Source organism: Puma concolor, chromosome B2 (assembly GCF_028749965.1).
Source record: "Puma concolor isolate L17-30 chromosome B2, mPumCon1.1.hap2, whole genome shotgun sequence".
NCBI lineage: Eukaryota > Metazoa > Chordata > Mammalia > Carnivora > Felidae > Puma > Puma concolor.
The window spans coordinates 39725600-39745301 of record NC_141671.1 but is presented as its reverse complement, the minus strand read 5'-3'; the positions used below and the strand labels follow the sequence as shown (position 1 = coordinate 39745301).

The window sequence follows — 19702 nt, the reverse complement described above, 5'->3', positions numbered from 1 at the left end:
CAGGCTCCTAAGGAAGCTTATGATAGGTGATGGCCCCGACAGGACACGAGGAGGGCAGGTGTAAGGCACAGACAGTGGGGCTGGAGAGGAGGGGAGGGATTAAAATTCAACTGCACGGGTAGAACCAGCAGGACCAGAAGTGCCTGGGAAACAGTCTCATGAACAAACAAACAAAAAACTAAGGCACAGATAAGACAACTGTAAATGCTCCTTGGAGAGCAGGGAGGAGGGAGGAGCCAAACACAGCTCCAAGGGCGACTGCAGTTCTCCTGTGCGGCTGGAGGAAGGATTTGCTGGGATAGACCCTCAGAAATCCACCGGCAGAATTGACTGCAGCCGTCTATCTGCCCACACCTGGGCCCTGGGAGCTCCTGCCTCGCTGCACACGCCACAGAAACGCGCCCAAAAGATGTGTTCTTGGATGTTCTCTGGCAGCCCCCGGTCTTCACAATATGGCCCCAAGTGGAAAGCACCCAAATGCTCGCCAGCAGCGGGCAGGATACTGGACGGCAAAGCAGGGACAGTCTGAAGTTGCATCGCACCCTGCGTGAGACTCTCATGGATGCAGCCTCCTGACATAGGAAAAAAGCCAGACAGGAGAGAATACAGACTGCGGGCTTCCATTTGTGTAAATTACAGAAACAGATGCCAGATCAGAGGTCCACATAGTAGCTACCTTTGTGGGAGGGACTGGGCAGGGGCAAGAGGGGCCTCTAGTGGGGGTGGGGGTGGTTCTGTGTCTGGATCTGAGTGCCGGTTCCCTGTATGTGTTTATTTGCGCAAATTTGTTGAGCTTGTGATATGTGGACTTTCCTCTATGTGTCTTGTATTTTAACAAACATTCCCCTCTCTGCCCACCTCCCCAAAAGGAGTGAGGTTTGGAGCAACCTTGCAAACAGTGGTGACAGTAACCCATGCTGGGAACTCAGAGGTAGCAGCAGGGGAGGAAGCGGAAGGGAATTTGGTGGGGGTCCGGCTGGGTTTGGGGTGGTGCGGGCAGTCAGGAGCAGATGTGAATGGGGTACCGGGAGTGTGCACTGGGGCTAGGGCCGGGTGAGCAGGTCCCCCAGGCGGAGTACAGACGGTAATAGAACAGCCGGTAGAGGGTGGGGTCCTGGGGGCACCAGGGTTCAGGGGCGAGCAGAGGGGTGGTCAGAAGGAGAGGATAAAACCTCAGAGGAGGTTTCATGGAGAGCATGGTCAATGTCAAGGTCACATGTTGCAGAGAGGCCAAGCATCCTCATTGTGACCATCATCTCCACCACCTTCTTCCAGGACTTTCCTCTCATACCACATTACTGTCCAGTCCCCATCCGCTGTTCCAAACCTCACTGCCTGCCCTCAGCCCCCACATTAATGGGGGCCCTTTTTCATTTCCAGAACTGCTCCTGAGCCAGGGCTCCCCTGTCCTGTTCCCGTGCACTTTATTGTTACACCCCAAATGTAGAACTTCACATTCATCCCTGTTAGACTCCACCTGTCTGTGTAAGCCACAGGGGCAGGTAAAGAAAGGGGACGCTTCCCTGCACGGGCTGGGGGTTTATGTTCAGGTGGCCCGGAGTCCAGGGTCCGGGTGGAGCAGGCAGCTGGCACCCCATAGAGAGAGACCATCTCTGCTTGAGTTCCTTCTGTATCGACTACCCCTGGGCCTGCTAGTTCCTCATGTTACAGCAAGTATGTGGCCTGTCACATTCACCCATAGGGACCATATGTAACTTCTAACCAGGGAAATAAGGGAAGATTTGTAAGCAAATGAAAATCTATGCTTCTCTTCAGGGTATCTGTGGCATGAAATTAGGAAGTTCATAAAAATAATAAGAATACTTCGAATTAGAGTAATAATAATAGCTACCCTGCATTGAAACTCACTGCGTGCCAGGCACCGGGCCACGCGTGCACATAGGTGATCTGATCAAATTGTCACATCTCCCCTGTGGGGCGCATCCAATTATTACTCCCATTTTATGGCTGGGGATATTGAAGCAGAGAGAGGTTCACTACCTGACCCAGAGTCACTCAGCTAGTAAGTGGCAGAGCTGGGAGTGGAGCCCAGACAGCTCAAACTCTCCACCACCTTTCATGGAATATCATTAGCAAGGTGAACACAGAGAGCAGGGGCAGAAACTATGCATAATGTAAATCCATCAGGCCCTCTATTTTGGGTTTAAAATGTACAACTTGATGGCTTGGCAGCAGATTTATTTCCTTTCTATATTCCATTTGGTTTAAGTAAATATTAAAATGAGTTACATTTCCCTTAAGCCCACATTGACCAACTCCGGGAAAAAAAAATGTGGATAGCTGGGCGCACAAATGTAGGGGGGGCAATAAATATCATGCTTTATTTTATTTCCACTGCCATAAATCTGACCCTGAGCCCCCACCTCACACTGATGTGGGAATTTCTGTTTCTGTCACAATTGGAACTTTCCATTCTCTTCTGCCCAGGGTTGTGCAAAGGTCCTGGGGTCCTTTGAAGTGCCAACTGACTTCCCACCTCTTTTCAGTGCCTTCAGAGTTGCTCTGCTCTGCCATCCACCCTTCAGAGCACTGCAAATAATTTCATCATTAAGTTCACACTTTTTTTCTTTTTCTAAAATAGATAGAAAGGGCAGTGACCTCAGCATCTTTTATTTTCCATCCTGAGAACATCCCTGAGGTCTGGAAAAAAGAAAAAGGGGAGAGGGAAAATCAAGACAAATTAGCAGGTGTATGCCCACGGGGAGCCCCTGCTTACTGGAGGAGCAAGAGCCATCCATGCAGTGCCTTCCCCAGACACGCAAATGAACTAAGCCCAGAATATGTCCTGGAGGCGGTGGGAATGGAGGTAGGGGTGCAACTGGTTGGATAACCATTTTAGGAGGCTTCCTGGAGGATCCACAGGGGAGAATTCCTGCAGAGAGGATCGGACAGCTCAGAAGACCCTGCCTGCCCCTTGGAAGACTGTGAGCCCAGGGCCCTCAGCCTCTGGAGTGAGCTGTGCCTCTTTGGTGGGGTTCCACACTGGCCCCCCAGTATAGCAGCAGCAGGACAGATGGGAGGCATCTCCTTCCCCCCAGAGGAGTTCCCAGACAAGGCAAGGTAGACAGAAGCCTGGTCTCCCAGGATCTGAGCACCAGAGTCAACCAGCCCAGGGGTGCCTGGGTGACTCAGTCAGCTGAGTGTCCAACTTCGGCTCAGGTCATGATATCATAGTTCGAAGGTTCCAGCACCGCATCGGGCTCTCTGCTGTCAGCACACAGCCTGCCTCGGATCCTCTGCACCCTACTTCTGTCCGCCTGTCCCTCCCTTCCTCTGCTCCTCTGCCCCCCTCCTCCTCCCTCCTCTGCCTCCCTGCCCCCCTCCCTTCCTTCTCCCTCCCCCGAGCACACGTGCGTGTGTTCCCTCTCTCTCTCCCTCTCTCTCTCAAAGCTCAATAAACATTGAAATAAAAAGTTTAGAGTCATCTAGTCCAGCTTCCTCCTCACTTCTGCCTTGAAGGGCTGGGAAAGGTGCGCCTGCCTGCTGGTTCCCATGACCACAGCGCGTCAGGGGTCCCTGTGCTTCTATGCCTCCCTGCATTCGCCTGCTCTGCCTGGTGCCCCTGGGCGGCTCCACCTTGGCCAGATGGGGCTGGAGATGCCACCGGGGATCTTTGTCATATTCAAGCTTAAGGGTTGGCAATAGGAAATTAAAGGTGTCCTTTAAGATAACTCTTTTTTGAAAATTTCTTTAAAAAGCTAGGATATGATGTAGGGGTTACTTGAGATCTGGCACGAGAGAAGACTGGATTTCCATCCCAGCTTTCGTCCTAACCAGCTGTGTGACCTTGGCCTGGGCAGGCACCTCTCTGAGACTCCCATTTTCTCCTCCATGGATGGGAATAACAGTCACTCCATAGGATTATGAGCTCATGTGTTTAAAACACTTGCAGTTATTAACCGCATATGGTAGCTATTATAGTTACGATTATCATTATGCCTGGTGGGCCGAAGGTTCCTCGATCTCCTTTATATGACCCAGACTACAAACTGGACCTGGCCCAAAATCTAGACTCTAACTATGTAGTTTCAAATGCCCTAAGGTGTTTTTGTTTTAATTATTTTAAAAATAGCATCATTAAGCAATCATTAATGGGTAGAATAATTTATAGTGTAAGATCTTCAAACTCTTCTCAAGTACAATATGGCACATTTCTCTTTAATCACTTACATATTCACTGTGTCTGCAGCCAGGTGTATATTAGTTCTCTTTCTAAATCATCTGGAAATCGAGCTTCCTATTCTTATTTCAGGTTGGCACATCATCTGTAGTGGCTCAGACCTTTTCCTTCCGTAACTGGAGGCTTCGGGTCCTGGAAAGAGTCCAGTTTTATGGTTAGAAAGATCTGATTTCAAATTCTGACTTTGCTATTTGCTAGCTGTGTGGCTTTAGATAAATTTCTTAACCTCTCTGAGCCTCTTTATCTCCCTGTGCATAACAGTATATCACCTCGTAGATGATGGGGCCAATCAAATAAAATGAAATTTGCATCCCTCTGGTTTAGAATAAACATCAATGGCTGTTGGCGTCTTTCTTTTCATTTTTCTCCCATATTCATACCTTGGGCTGTTCTGGAATATTGCGTTGGTGGACAAGAGGCTGGAAAAGTAAGCCTTAGCTTGATTGTACTTCTAGACCTTTCCTTCAGGCAGCTTCTAGAGAACTGCTTTCCGGTACAGAGGAGGTCAACTTTCATTTTACTTTTAAGGACGAGTGAAATACCCATTTTCCAAAGGAATTCCTAAAAGTGCTGCAGACCAGCTATAACTGGTCCTGCACACAGGGGTCCTTTCCTTAGCCACCACTGGTGTCACAGCCTTGACTCCCTGAGTTTCTGCTGACAAATCCAAGTTTACGCCCTCAGCAGAACAGAGCATCGAAGACAAAACATTGAATGAAAGTTTGGGTTTTTTTCCTCTTGATGGAGATACATGGCCTTCATCAGAACTGTGCTCACCTCCCCTTCCTGCAGCCCCTCCTTGCCAACAACACAAAACCCAATGCTGGTGTTGATAGAACAGGGACCTGGGCCAACCTGCAGACCACTTGGACTGCGTTCTTGCCTTTGATTCCTGCTTCGGGGCTGTGTGGGCTCTCAGAGATCGTTCCTGTGGGAGAGGAGTCCCAGATCTTTAATGGTGGGATATAAGGCAGTGAGGATGATGGCTAGGGAAGATGGGGGCGGGGGATGTCCTTCTCAGCCCTTTTCAGGTCACCCAGCCTAGGCCTTGACTGATCCTGTCTACAGATGGACCTGGTGCTGGACAGACCTAGATTTGAACCTGGCTGTACCCTCTCCTGGGTATGTGATGCTGGGAACACTGCTTTCACATCCCGGGTATCAATGTGCCAACCCCCTAGTGCAGGATAAACATTGGCGGGTGTTAGTCCCTTTCTTGTCCCCATCTATCACATTTTATTGGTTTCATCTGTAAAGCATGAGCTGAGTGGTTCCTGAAGCCTGGGGTTGAGGACACGGTCGTGTGCAGGGAGAAGAGGAGTAGCAGGAGCTTGAGTGGGTAGGGATCTTCTGGTCCAGTCATTCAACACGTCTTCAGAGTGGCTGGGTGCTCCGGGGGCTGTTGATGACACGGGAAGAGCTGGCCTTGACCTCATAACGGACAGGAGAGGTCAGATGGGGGAAAGTAAACGCTGTGATGGGGGGGACCCTGTGGGCTCAGGAGCAGGGCAGAGAGCCCTAGCTAGTGTGAGGAACAAGTGTGCTAAAGACAAGTTGGTTATGAGATCCACTCAAGCTGCCTTCCTGGGAGAACAGGCTAGAGAAGGCTGTTGTATTCTGTCTTTGCCAAGGTTTGTTTTGTGGCCCCTTTGAGTACTATAAAAGGGTTTTAATTTGGCTTCCATGGCTTGGAATGACCCTTTCTGCTCCCTGGGAAAAGGCGGCCATACTGTGGTTTTGAGACTAACCCTGGACTACACTGCCTGGGTTCAAGCCCCCTTTCCATCACGTTGCACCTGCGTGTAGATGACCTCTCTGAAGAAGGCCGGTTTCCCTCCTCTGCACCATGGGCATCCTCCATGCAGAGATCGTTCTACATGCAGTGCTCAGAACAGCGCCTGGCTTCCAGCGATGGAAACAGTGCTGTTGTTAAACCAGGAGCATCTTGAGGCCTGGGGCCCCGATCCCTCCCTCTTCCCAGCAGGGTCCTTGTGCCTACATGCTCGGTATCCTTGTGGGTTTAAGATGGTGACTTTTAGCTGGTCCTTGGAGGGGTAAATTTTAACACACAGAGATGGAGAGGAGACAGATGGCGGGCAGGACGGGTGGAGACAGTGCAGTGTAGGGGGCAGTCTCGGGGGCAAAGGGCCAGGGCCAGAGAAAACCAAGACTGTGCAGGAGGTAACAGCAAGGGCTTCTGGGTGGAGGTCTGACAGTGTAGGAAGCCTGGGAGAGCAGGTGGGCTTCCTGGAGGAGGTGAGATGGGTCAACTGGCATAAGGGAAAAGTGGAAAGAGGAAGGAGTCACCAGAAAAGCCAGTGAGCGTTCGTAAATCTCAGTTCCCTCCGCTCATAAAGTTGTGCAGATGCATTTTTCTGTCAGTTTTATATTAACATTTACATAACAAGTAGATTGAGAGATGGCATTATTTACATATATATGGAGGCCGGCTGGAACTGGGGATCCTCACGCCTGTACATGACGTTTTATTGATTAATAAATTAGACATTTACAGATCAGGCACAAATCAAATGCATCCATTTCAGACACCCATCAGGTGCAAATGAATGTAAATTGGCGGCCTCATTTGCATACGGAAAGCAAACCACTTAGTTGTCATTTGTCATAGGCACCCTTGAGAGTCTGTAATTTGCCTTGTGGGGCCAGCCAGCAGCAGGGCCACCCCTGTGCTCTGGGTGCTTTCAGAGACTGGCAAGAGGTGGCCTGTGCAACGCTCCTGTCTTCAGCTCCCCCTCCCCAGTCACCAGCATCTTCCCGGAGGTGGGCTGTGGAGCCTCGCTGGGGCCCTTGCCTTGTCACAGAATCAGAGTCTGGGTGGCCTGAACCGGAAGAAATCTGGAAGTCCATCTACACCAGTCCTGTATTTTACAGATGGTGAACTGAAGTCCCGAGAGGGGAAGTGACTTGCCTCAGGTCACACAGCCATGCGGGCACTGTGTCAGGACTGTGTCAGAACCCAGTTCTCCTTACCCCAAGTGCAGTACTTTGTGATGCCATTATGGCTCTTCCTCACAGGAAAGAGAAGAACAAAGGCTGTAGCTTCTAGAACCATTGCCTCCTGATTCCATTTCCTGGAGCAGCACCTGGGTGTGGGGGGAAGAGGGGGTTCAGGAGAAGGATGAACTGCTATTCTCAGGCTGAGCTTGTTGGCAAGTCTCTGCCGATGCCCGATTTCAGGGCGCCTGGAAGCCCCTCGCCCCTGACAGTATTTCCCCCACCGTGCTCTGACTCCCCACACTCTTTTTTTTTTTTTTAATTTTTTTTTAACATTTATTTATTTTTGAGACAGAGAGAGAGAGAGAGAGAGAGAGAGAGAGCATGAACAGGGAGGGTCAGAGAAAGAGGGAGACACAGAATCCGAAACAGGCTCCAGGCTCTGAGCTGTCCGCACAGAGTCCGACGCGGGGCTCGAACCCAGAGACTGTGAGATCATGACCTGAGCCGAAGTCGGACGCTTAACCGACTGAGCCACCCAGGCGCCCCTCCCCACACTCTTTTACTGACAGAAAGGGCGTTTCATTAGGTAAGAAAAGATAGTTTAAAGGCTGGCTGGTCTGGAGAGAGAAGGTGAGCAGAAGAGCCTTGGTCCCCTGCCTGGGTGAGAGTCAGGCCCCTGAGAATGATGGAAAAGGCACAGAAGGGGCGCACCAGAGGCCAAACTTCACCTCCTTCACAATCGAAGAGAGCAATGGGCTGCAAGGATGTTACATGTTAAGGCCGGGGGTTCCATTTGGGGGAGAGGGAGGAGGCTGACCCGTGAGGCCAGTTACCAAGACACCCGAGGAGTGAGTGGGCTGGAGAAGGCAACCAGCTCATCTGTCCTGTAATGGGACACCTGTTGGAGGCAGGACAATGGCTGAGTTGACCCCAGTAGGATTTTTCTGTGTATTTAAATTTTTTTTAACCTTTATTTATTTGTGAGACAGAGAGAGACAGAGCATGAACAGGGGAGGGTCAGAGAGAGGGAGACCCAGAATCTGAAACAGGCTCCAGGCTCTGAGCTGTCAGCACAGAGCCTGACGCGGGGCTAGAACTCACGGACCGCGAGATCATGACCTGAGCCGAAGTCAGACGCTTAACTGACTGAGCCACCCGGGCGCCCCACTGTGTATTTAAATCTGCATGTGTTTTTGGCAGGTTAGGATATCAAGGTTTGGAGGTGGTTTTATTAAAAAAATTTTTTCTCTCCTGTGTTATAAGAAAACAGGTGAATGGGGACGTTATCCTCAGGTTTCCTGTACCCATCACTTACAATTATGAGGAAAACAGTGTGTGATTTTCCTAGAACTTCTGGGAAGTGACACAGGACTTGGGCTGACCTTCCTAGCCCCTTTTCTGGTCCGTCACAGCCTTTATACCACAAACCCAGCAGGGTAGCAGTGAGAAGGAGCAGCCTGGAGGCCCGGTTTGTGTCTAACCCGCTCTGTGACTTGGGGCCAGGCAACTCACCTTTCCATGCTGTCTGTGGAAACAGAAGGTATTCGGATTTCTTCAAGGCCACGGGATTTGCATTCCTGCCCTGTTGTGAGAGGGGCTTGGCCCAGTTATGTGATTGTCTGTGGCTCCAGGAAACAGGGTCGGCGGTAGAACCTAGCTGCGTTCCAGCGCCTGGTCCCAGCATGGCACACAGTTGGTGCTGCACGGACTGAACTATTATTCAGTGTCTCTGGTCAAAGAAAGTCTTGTTATGCTGACTCCTCCTGAGGGCTATTGGTGATAAAGCACCCAAAGATCCTTCAGTAACTTAAAGCACTAAAAACAGGGAGGCGGTGGGGGCCGGGGAAGGTGGCCTCAGTTCAGTAACTCCGTATGATTTTCCTTCCCTAACCTGAGCTGAGGCCCAGGGTTAGGGTGCCTCCTGAGCCCTTGTAAAATGCACTGGTGGAGAGTTCAGTGGGCGATGCCATCGAGGGGCTCCATGAAGAAGCAAAACTGGGGGTCAGAGTCCTCAGTGGCCATTCAGAGAGAGGATGAGGAGGGGTTCACATCCCAGATACAGAGCACTTATTGAGCACCTACTGTGTGCCAGGCTACATTCACAGGTCTTACCACATTTGTTCACCCTGGCCTTCAAAAGGCCCTTGGAGCCTCTGAAGCAGTAAGTAGCACAGTAACAAAAGTGGTAAAATGTGCCTAAAAGGTTATCCATGCAGAGACTCGCCGGGTCCTAGTGCCCTTTGACGGGCTTGGTCTCCTTAACGTCGCTCAGAGGGCAAGCCCAATCCTGTGCCTGCTCTCCCCTGGTCGGTTCCAGACCATTATGTGCACATTCAGTGGGGCCCCATGCTGGACACTTCTCGCCCATTGCACAAAGCTGAGAGAAGCAGACAGGAGGCAGGGCTCAGGGAAAGCATCCTAGGCTCCCACCCTGGATTCTGTTTCCTCTAAATACTGTGGGTTCCCCCATAGATGCTGCCACCTTTCTAAGCCAGTGGTTTTCAGAGTGTCGTGCCCAGAAGATTCCTGGGCCCCACTCACAAGAGCTCGAAAGCAGTGAAGGCCAGGGGCCCAGGGATTCTGACGCAGGTACACGTGACCTTCACACGACTCCCTTGCTGGCAGGCTTGCTTGGCTTGCACCCCGGCTTCCGGTGGTGAAGTGGGTCACCGCAGCTTCAGCGGGAGGGAAGGGCGGGTGGGCGGGGCTGTGGGCCTCCCAGGGCTCTGTGCAGCCGGGACCTCCCTGTTTCATCTGACTCCCCATGGAAGCACACGCTCACACACCTCTATTCTCTGCTTCAGGTGGCAGGCTGGCGCCTTTGGCCTTCTTTTCTGGCAAAATTGGCTGGACTCAGCCTTCTGGCTCCCTCTGCTCCCTCTCGGAGCACCGGATTCCCTTGGTCATTGCCCACCTGACTCACCTTCCTGGGCACCCTCTAGGCCCCGCCCGACTTGCGCCCTCCTTGCAGACTGGCCAGGTGGCCCTCCGGTACCATTTAGTTTTCCCTTGTTTCTTTCTGTAGCCGTGGGCTTACCTCAGCCTCCTCCCCAGCAGGATCTCCCAGCATGCCTTGAGGCTGGCGACCGCCCCCACCCCCCACCTCCCACGGCTCCCTCTGCCGGGAGGACCCATCTGCTCTAGAGGCTCCTTGATTTTCCTGCGCCTCCATTGACTGAGTAGCACTGCAGTACCCCATGAAGAGTCCCTCTTTCCTTCCGGTCTTAGGGGATGTGGCCTTCATCCCCAAGATACTCAACATACTCCTCTGCTAGCCCATTTCACAGATGAAAAACCTAGGCTCAGGGAGAATGGAACGCCCCCTTCGTCTCCCAGTGGGGCTCTGTCTGGAAAGTGGGGGAGCTTTGCTAGTGGCCCCCTGCGAGCTGAGTCCCAGGTTCCCCCAGCCCCAGGCGGTGACCTTCCCTCTCCAACAGGGTCTTTATTTTGTTCCTTCCTTGATGTGAGAAATTGAAAGGAGGCAGGTCAAGGTGAACCCGCCCTTGATTCAGCACACAGTTGAATCTCCCCGTCTGGACACCTCTATGCACCCTGTCCTCCCTGCCATGACACCCCGGCCTCAACGTCCCTCAAGGGCAGAGTCCCGGAGCATCTTGTTGCTGTTTTGTGAATCTCGAATGATAATTATATGTATAAAATTCGACTGCTTAAACCGTTCAGGATTAATCGGCACCAACACACAGAAATGCGCCTTGCCTGTAATTAGCGATTCCCTGGCAAATGCATTTTGCAAAATAGCACTTGATTTTAATAACAGGCTGTTAGTATTAGAACACTGTGCCCATTTTATTTCAAATTGTCAAAGCAGCCCCCTCTCTCTGGCCACCCCAGCCTCCACCCGCAGGTGCCTGAGATCCTGGTTGGGGGCCTGGCGCCCTCCGGGAAAGGTGTCTTAGTGATGTCCTCCTCTGCGCCCCTCTGAACAGCTCCACCCCCAGCAGGGGCCCCCCCAGTCACAGCTGCTGCCTGGCGGTGTGAGTGTCTCAGCACTGTCTTGGCGATTCTTCCCCTCCCCCTCTCCTCCATGGGCACTTGCACTTCCACTGCCCCTGTTTCTCTCTCTCCCCTCCCTCTGGCTCCAAGGTCCCCTCTGACTCCAGTTCTGTCTCTCTCCAGGGGCAGTGGCTCCACATCTCCGAAAGCCTCGGTGTGGGTCCCCTACCTGCCGCCCTCCACTCCTCACTGCCTCTCTAATTCCTTCTCCCTTCTCTGCTCTGTTGGCTTCCATGCATGTGGCAGGATGCTTGGGTCCCTGGTGGCTGAGCCCTGACCCTCTGAGGATTTTCCATCCTGGGGGTGGGGGGTGGAAGGGAGATGGAGTGGAGGCTCTGAGCTGGTGGCCAAGCATCTGCCTGGATGACCTGGTCACACCAGGCCAGGGATGGGCAGAGGGGGCAGGCTCAGCTGCGGCCACTGCCTGCCCCTCCTGCTCCTGCGGCCACCCTGCCCCAGCCTCCAGAGACCCCTGTCCTTGCCGGCACCACTGTGTCAGCACAAAGTACAGGAACAGCCGTGACCGAGGGACCTTCTTAGGAGGGTGAGGAGTGAAAGGACAGGAAGGCCAAAGTGCCTCTGGGTGGCTCAGACAGAAGGCTGGGTGGCGGGGTGTGCCCCAAACCCTGCAGAGGAGGCAAGGAAAGGGGGTCCCTCCAGTGCGAGCATGATCCCAGGTTTTCCCTTCTCCCCCACCCACACAACTGACCCTCCTCCCATTTTCCCACAACCACCCGGTTGCCCAGGCTGGAGACCAAAGCATGATCCCTGCCCCTCCCCCTTAGCCCGTACCCAAAACTGCTCCTCTTCCTCTGCACTCCTTTCTCCATCCCATTACCATGGCTATCAGTCAGCAATGTGGCAGCATCTCTTCCTGGCTGGCCTTCCTGCCTCCTGCTAACCGTTTTCGCGGCCACCAGAGGGTCTGGCTTAAAGCCAAAGCCACGTCTCATTGCCACACTACTTAAAATCCTGCCATGGGTCTCTGTCACCTCAGCATAAGGCCCAAACTCCTGTACCTGGCCCGCCTGCCCTTGGAACCTCATCTCCTCATCTGTCCCTTTCTATCCAGGTACACCAGACTGTTCCCAGGACCGCCAAGCCTTTGTGTATGCTGTTCCCTCTGCCTAGAATGCCCTTCTCTGTCCCTTCTCCTCTGAAAAATCCCAGTGCCCAGAACAGTACTTGGCACACACTATATGCTCAGTTAGTGTGTTTTGAATGAATGATATATCTTACCCATCACCTAGCCGCAGTTCAAATGTTTCCTCTTCTGGGAAGCCTTTCCTATCCACCCTAGATTTACCTGCATCTCCTGTGTGCTATCTGGACACCATTAATGTGTCACTTTTCTGCCTGAAATAAAAACAGACCTGTTGTATTTGTCTGCTATTGCGGACTAACAAAGACTCAAACCCAGTGGCAGAAAGCAGTGGCATTGAGCTGGGCTTGACAGAGAGACTCAGCCAGGGTAACTCTGCTCCCTGTCTCTCTTCCTACATGTGGACCTGTGGGCTAGCCCAGGTGCACTCTTGTCATGGCAGTGGCAGAAGCACAAGAAGGCAAGAGGGACTTTAAGGTCTCTTAACGCCCAGCCTTGAGGCTGACACATCATTCTATCTTATTCTGTTGGCCAAAGCAAGTCTCATGGTCAGATCCAAAGTCAAGGATGGGGCAATATACTTGCCCCTTTTTGGGAGGCACTTGAAAGTCTTTCGGCAAAGAACATGAATGTGGGTGGGGGTTGGGTGGGCAGATTTGGACCCACACCAAGGCTTGAATTCCCATCTCCCTGCTTATTCATATGGAGAGTCATTTCACCTCTCAGAACCTGTTTCCTTATTTTTCAAGGGCTCTTATGGGAATTAGAATAATGCATTCATTCACACAGTGCATATCTCTTGAGCACCTACTATGTGTCAGACCCTGTCCTAAGTACTGAAAATATAGCAATGAATAAGATTGATAATACATGTAGAATGCTGAGTCTTGCCCAGAAAACAAGCTCCCTTCCCTCTCCCCTGCCCTGCAGAGGTGGTACCGGTGCCCTGATTTGGTGCCCTGATTGGTTCCCCGTGGTCAGGCCTTGCCTACACGTCTACCTGCATCCTGCTACTGTTCCTCTGGAACTGCTCAGGGCAGTCCCCCTGAGGGTGCTGGGCTCTGCTCCTCCTGGGCTCTCCACTTCCACTCTTTCTGCCTGTAATACCCTCACCCCCCTTCACTTAACCCTGCCTGTTCCCTGGCCTCATCTGGGACACCAGTTACTCTAGTGAGTAACGCTCACCACACTGTGCTGTAACATGGTAAACCTTCCAGGGCTGACCTGCTTGGCTTCATGTCCTCAGAGCCTGGAACACAGCAGGCACTCAGTGCTCATACTGGGGGAAGGAGAGACTAAATGGATGGATGGGTGTATCCTGAAGAGTCTTGTGTCTCGCAGGCTCACAGAGGGTGGCTTGTGGAGCCAGCAGGGAAAGACAGAAAATGATGCCAGCTGCCTGTCCTCAAGCATTTACTAAGCGCTTGCCTTAGCCTGTGCTCGGGAATGTGTCGGACCAAGACACTGCCCCTGTTTGACATGTGCACTCAGTAGATCATCCAGGGAGGGCAGCTGAGTAGGGCATGCCAGTGTATAATCAGGCTGCCCAGACTCCGATTCACTCACTTCCCCTGTGTCGGTGTTTCCCTCTGGAAAGTGGGATTATAACAACACTTGTTTCATAAGGGTGTTGGAAGAGTTGACTGAACAAAAAGTTTATTGGTCACCAACTATGTGCCAGGCACTGGAGAACGCAGGGAACAAAATGGTATCTTAGCACCAGGCTGAGTTCATGGTGCACAGTCCGCATTCACCATTGCCCCTGCCATCACCTAGTCCAGCCCTGTCATTTGACAGATGAAGAAACGGAGGCCCAGAGAGGGTAAGGCATTGACCCAAGGTCACACAGCAAATTAAGGATGGGACTGATAGTAGAAACCAAGTTGCCTGATGCCCAAGCGAGGCTCTTTGTACTTTACCTCCCGTTTCTCCTTGGAAAAGGGACAGCCGGGAGATGAGGGGTCTAAAAAAGGGGGCAGAAGACAAGAGGAAGACTGGTCGGATCTGCCCTTGCTCCCTCTCAGTGCTCGTGGACCTTGATTGATTCAATTTCTGTTGTCATCGCCCAATTGTCCGCACTAATGGAGCAGAGATAATCCTGAAGTGCAGCTAATCCCATAACCTGTTCTTCCCAACTCCGCCGCACATATATCCTGCCATCCTGTGTGTGCTGCTGGCCGGTGTGTGTGAGCAGAGCTGGCTGACTGACCTCACTAATTAGGCTTTGCACAGATTGATATTGAAATGAGTCTGCGTTCCTGTGAGTGCACCTGCTCAGGTGGTTGGGAGGCGTCCTGGGCAGGAGATTCTGGTTGGGATGAAGGTGCCCCGAGATGAGCAGAGAAATCCACATGCAAAGTTGCTGCCACAGGTGGGAAGGGGTTTAAGAACCTCCCCTTCCCTTGTCCAGGGTCTGTGTCAGAGAGTGGGGCCCGATGCCCTGCCTGGTGTGAAACACACATGAAGCAGCGTGATTTTTGTCCTAAGCATCTGAGATTGGATTCGTGGAGAGGTGTGCATTTTAGGAGCCCATCCTGAACTTTCCCTGTCTTGCAGACCTTGGTTCTCCACTCAGAACCACTTCTTCATTCCCTGCTGCATCACAGGGCAGGGCTAACGTGGTTCTCACCGCTTGGTAATGTGTCTTTGACTTGACAGGTCTTTTGAAGACCACGTGTCAATTCAGTTGAATGGATTCAGGCCCGGGATTTGGGGCACTTGTAATCTGGCAGTGGGGAGGGAGGGGGAATGAGAGGGGGAATGAGAGGAGATGGCTCCTTATTACATCCCAGTACCTGGGTGACACAGTCAAAGAGCTGTCCTTTCCCGGATCTAGAGCGTATGTACTGCCTGAGCAGGGACTTTTTTTCTGGTTTATACCCCAGTGTATCCCAAGTGCCCAGAAATGGGCCTGGCACAAAGCAGCCATACAATGACAACGGTTGGGGAAGAAGTGAAGACCCCATCACGGGAGATGGTGTTTCTAGTCCCAGGGTCCTTAGGTCCCAGCTCTTAGATGAGGAGCTCCAGACTCCTGCGGGTGTTTTCCCGAGAGGACCCAGTGAACAAGGCTCATCCCCGGTCACTCAGTGGAGACTGTGCCTCTCCTGGCCACCCCGTAGTCCTGCAGGAACCTAGAGACTTGAGTGGGAACAGGCCAGGACCAGCGTGTAGGGTGCATGAGTGGCAACTGTAGGTGAGAGAGGTCAGCAAGACCACCGTCTGGAAGATGCTAGGGGGAGGAACCCTTTGACAGGTTATTGCCTAATAAGGAAAACAGGTGGCATGACCATGATGCCTGCCAATTAGATCAGGTGATCCCCGGGGCACCTGTGTGGCTTAGTTGGTGAAGCGTCTGACTTCGGCTCAGAACTGCGGCTCAGGTCATGATCTCACAGTTTGCGGGTTTGAGCCCCGCTCTTGGGCTGACAGCTCAGAGCCGGGAGTCTGCTTCAGGTTCTGTGTCTCCCTTTCTCTCTGTGCCCCTCCCCCACTTGTGCCCTGTCTCTCTCTGTCTCTCAAAGGTGAATAAACATAAAAAAATTTTTTTTAATATAATAAATTTTAAAAAATAAAGTAAAAAATCAGGTGATCCCTTCATGCCTACAGATTAAATCAGATGTGGGTGTTTAAAGCTTCCTTGGCTGCCTCCTAACAGCCGAAATCTGCATCTTTTCTCTCAGCCATTGTCCTTGGTTCTGAATCTTTGTGGATATTTTAGTCCCTGTGAAGTCTGCTAGGTGACCCTCCCAGGCTCGACTTGGAATAAATGATTTTGGTGCAGACACGAAACCAGGGCTGAGGTTTACTCAGCATCTGTGGGGACCTTCATAAGCCTCAGAAGGTTTATGCACCTTCTCTCATGGAGGGGCAGGAAAGCAGACACTCAGACAGACCTTGCTAAGTCGTCATTTCCAGCTGCCCCAGCCCGGAGGTGCCTCCACCGGGTTTCTTAGTTTGGGTTCCAGCAGAAGCAGACCTGGAGACCAGGATTTGGGTGTCAGCAGTTTATCTGGGAGGTTGGCTTGGGGCACACTGGTGGGTGGGGATGGAAGGATGGAAAGGAAGGGAGGGAGGGAGGAATGTAAGGCAGGGCAGGAAACATAGCCAATAAAAGCTGGGTTTTCAAGTCACTTACCCCTGGTGGCAAATGGAGCTAATTCCACTGGGGACCCCTGGGATTCAGTGTAGTCTCAGATTTGTGCCACCTGAGAGGATGAGTGGGCTGGGGTATTTATACCCTACTCTAGGTGGGGAGGGGGGTATTGGTGAACACCCCTTGTGCTGGGGAGTGCTGATTCCCCCGGCACTTTGGGCCCACGATGAGGGCAAGCAAAGTGACTCCAGTACAGAGAAGCCCTCAGGTAGAAAGACACAGGTGCTGGCAGCTGGGAGTTGGACACATCATGGAAAGGGTAAGGGTTATGGGCAGACCAGCCCCCCACATCTGCCACACAGGGCTTCAGACCTCAGTGGGCGTGACCCTCAAGTTCACACCTTTTGCACCAAATCTCACATTCTGTTCATTTTTCTTTGGGGGCTACTGTTTCCAGGGATAAGATCAGCCGCACGGTTTCCAATCTGGAGGTCTTTCCAACATGCAGTTGAGGAAAGAGACACTAGCCACAGTGCATACGAAATTCCCCAGCCGGCTTCCCCAAGCCTCTCCCAGAGTCCCCTTCCCCCTCTTCACTCAGTGTGTTTCGAAAAAGCAAGCTCTTTTTAGCATGTGGTGAGTGAGGCCAAATTAGGAAGGTAAGGCTGAAGTAAAAATAAACTCACTTAAGCATGCCCAAAATAAATGGCTTTTGGATTATCTGCCGTTTTGGATTATGCCATCCTCACAGAGAGTGACCATGAGTGCTGGGTTCACCTGCTGTAGGCTGGGGCTGCCGGGTGGCTAGGCAGAGTGGGCTGCTGCTGAGGAGTTCTAGAGATGGGGCCTCTAGCCAGGGACAGGATGGGGGCGGGGGCTGCATATGGGAAAAGAGACGAGCTTGGGAAAGGGGGACTGATTAGCAGCTCTTTCCTCAATCTGCTGCTTCTCCAGAAGTTCATGGGTATTATGAGGGTGTGAGGAGAGAGAAATGAAAGAGTCGTGTGGTCAGGTGAGTTTGAAAAATGCTGGTATGGCCAAAGCTGCAAGTTTATTTACTGCAGGACTTCTCAGGTCCTTTACCACGCAGGTCAGCATTGTGATTTTCCAAAAAAGGAATAGGAGCCTGCAGGTATGCAGGTGTATACGTGCATGTATATGTATGTATATTTTGCTTTTGCCAAAGCTGTTTGGATAATGGGACTCTTTCCTTCATGTAGAGTTCTTAGGACTTGTGTGAGTACCCTGTGGAACGTTCTTTGGGAATGCCGTTTGGCATTTTTCCAGAACTTTCTCATACCCAGTCCTTGTCAGATCCTATTAAAAGCAGAAAACAGAAAACTCATCACTTCTCAGTTTCGGATCCTCAAGTTTCCCCAGGCCTGTTGGTTGATGCTCAGACTCCTTTAGCCTGGCATGCTGGACCCCCATGACCTGGTCAGGTCTGCTTCTCCTGGTGGCTCCCCTAGGAGCCCTGAGCTTCCAGACCTGTGGACTTTTGCATGCCTGCTCTCTCTTGGGAAGGTCCTCTCTCTAACCCCTTCTGTTTGGTGAGCTCCTGTTCATGTTTCAAACCTCAGCCCAGACATCACTTTGGAAAAGTTTTCCTTGACCTTACTGCCATCTAAAATGAGCCTTCCTGACCACCCTTAAAATTGCAGCCCCTGACCGCAGGGCTCCTTGTTCCCCTCCCTGCTTTATTTCTCTCCTTGGCACTTAGCACCTCTGCACAGATTATGACATTACCATATCTGTTCTGTTTCTCAATTGTGGTCTGTCTTCTGCCTTCAGAATGTTGGCTCCATGAGGGCAGGGATCACTGTCCATGCTGTTCTCTGTTTGCAGGGCCTGGCACACAGTAGGTGCTCCAAAATATTTGTTAAATGAGAGGCGATGATACGTACTTCCTCAGCTGTTCTGCTTCGGTATCTTTTTATAAAAATACTTATTTAATTTTGAAAGAGAAGTGGGGAGGGGTAGGGAGAGAGGGAGACAGAGGATCTGAAGCAGGGTCTGAACTGACAGCAGTGAGCCCACTGTGGGGCTCAAACTCAGGAACCTTGAGATCTCTGACCTGAGCTGAAGTTGGATGCTCAACCAGCTGAGCCACCCAGATGCCCCTCTGCCTCAATATCTTAAATGCATATTATTATCAAACACATGGGCTTGCAAACAAGTAATTGTCATGGTGCCCTGCCTCTCAGGCACACTGGCTTCTCCAGGGCACCTGCTCTGGGACCCTCCTCTGTGTCCCCATCAGTTGATAAGTCCCTGCCACTAAGGACATACAAAACAAATGCCCCTTACAAGCACCAGTCACAGTCTTTATAAACAGAGAAGCCAGCCTTCCTCCTGGCTAAGGTGGGGGACAAGGGACTGCATTTTGCAGGCCCTGACTCTGTCCAGCCCAGGGGCCTCTCTTTTTACTTCGCTCTCATCTCCCAGCTGACAGTTGTTGGCTGGAGTTGATTTCTTCCTACTCGAAAAAGTGGTGAGGATTTTCTCTCCCCCTTTTTCTCGAGCATTAAGGACAGGGCCGTGGCTTCCTCTCAGTGGGTCTTTCTTGTCCCAGGGTAGCTCAGAAAATGGGTCCAGAAAGCTGTGGGGCCATGGTGGGGTCTCAGAAGGAATCTGGGTTGTGCTGTGTTCATTTTCAGTGTGGCTGAATCTGACTGTGTTGAAGACAGAGCTGAATGGGGCCCAGAGCCCCTCAGGCTAGAGTCTGACAAGCCAGGAGGGCGGGGCCGGCTGGCCTGGGGTGCAGACAGACAGACAGGGTGTGTCTGCGATACTGAAGGGACTACTACAGTATTTCATTGCATCTAAGTCTCCTTTGATTAAAAGATGGACTGTTATTTTTTGTGTCCTTAGGAAAGAAATGTTGCTGCTGATTAAACTTTGACGTGGCATTGACTGTAAGGTGTATCCCGATTTCAGAGATGTTCTGTAAGCATTTTAGGATTGAGGGAATGTGGCCTTGTTATCGCAGGAAGCGGGGGTGGGCGGCTGGGGGAGGTGGGCAGCAGGAGGTTAAGTACGCCCCTGGGCACAGGACACATAGCATCACGATTGTCCTTTGCTGCCCGTAAGTAAAATTGTGCAGAGTCAGGTCTCCTGGTGGGGGCTTGGCATGCACTGGGAACTGGGCTGGGGCAGGGATTTCCCTGCTTTAATGATCCGGGTCCTAAATCCAGAAATCTGACTTCAGTTAGAATCCTCTTCCCTTAGGAGCTCTAATTTTTTTTTTTTTTTAAGTCTGTCTATTTATTTTGAGAGAGAGAGAGAGCAGGAGAGGGGCAGAGAGAGAGAGGAAGAGAGAGAATCCCAAGCA

General features: G+C 51.7%; 1 protein-coding gene and 1 long non-coding RNA gene across 2 annotated transcripts in view; one reads left to right on the top strand and one right to left on the bottom strand.

The window, feature by feature from the left end:
- The window catches only part of LRFN2 (leucine rich repeat and fibronectin type III domain containing 2), a 186344-nt gene that overhangs the window by 54804 nt on the left and 111838 nt on the right, over positions 1-19702 (top strand). The gene's annotated exons all lie outside the window — the stretch shown is intronic.
- On the bottom strand, positions 2320-5415 carry LOC147580935 (uncharacterized). The gene is made up of 3 exons (XR_015251222.1): positions 5304-5415; positions 4192-4333; positions 2320-2661 (listed from the first exon to the last, which is right to left on the bottom strand). It is a non-coding gene; the product is annotated as an uncharacterized LOC147580935 (long non-coding RNA).